This window comes from Trichechus manatus, unplaced genomic scaffold (genome assembly GCF_000243295.1).
Source record: "Trichechus manatus latirostris isolate Lorelei unplaced genomic scaffold, TriManLat1.0 scaffold00109, whole genome shotgun sequence".
Classification (NCBI taxonomy): domain Eukaryota; kingdom Metazoa; phylum Chordata; class Mammalia; order Sirenia; family Trichechidae; genus Trichechus; species Trichechus manatus.
The window spans coordinates 420,341-421,239 of NW_004444045.1; positions in this window are offsets into that span (position 1 = coordinate 420,341).

Consider the following 899-nt stretch of genomic DNA (forward strand, 5'->3'; position numbering starts at 1 on the left):
AAGCTTTTAAGTCTCCAGACAGTACTCACCGAAGTAGGATGTAGAACATTTTCTTTATGAACTATGTTATGCCAGTTGACCTAGATGTCCCCCGACACTATGGTACCCAGCTCTCAGCCCTAACAACTCAGTCCCTCAAGGTATTTGGATGTGTCTAGGAAACTTCTATGACTTTGTCTTGGTCAAGTCGTGCTGACATCCCCTATGTTGTATGTTGTGTCTCCCTTCCTCAAAGTTGACAATTCTCTACTATCTGGTTAGTGATTTCCCCTCTGCATCCCTCCCCACCCTCGTAACCATCGAAGAATGTTTTTTTCTGTGTGTTGACCTTTTCTTGAGTTTTTACAGTAGTGGTCTCATACAATATTTGTCCTTTTGTGATTGACTTATTTCACTCAGCATTTTGCCCTCCAGATGTATCCATGTTGGGAGATGTTTTGCAGCTTCATCATTGTTCTTTATAATTTCTTAGTATTCCATTGTGTGTATGTACCATAATTTGTTTATCCATTCATCTGTTGATGGGTACTTACATTGTTTCCATCTTTTTGCGATTGTCAGTAGTGCTGCAGTGAACATGGATGTGCGTATGTCTATTCGTGTGACAGCTGTTTTTTCTCTAGGATATATTGCTAAGAGTGGGATTGCTGGATTGTATGTTATTTCTATTTCTAGCTTTTTAAGCAGACATCGTATCTATGGTGGTTGTACCCTTTTACATTCCCATCAGCAGTGCAGAAGAGTTCTAATCTCCCCACAACTTCTCCAGCATTTGTTATTTTCTGTTTTTTTGATTAGTGCCAATATTGTCAGGATGAGATGGTATCTCATTTTAGCTTTGATTTGCATTTGTCTAACGGCTAGTGATCACGAGCCGTTCTTTATGTGTCTGCTAGGCG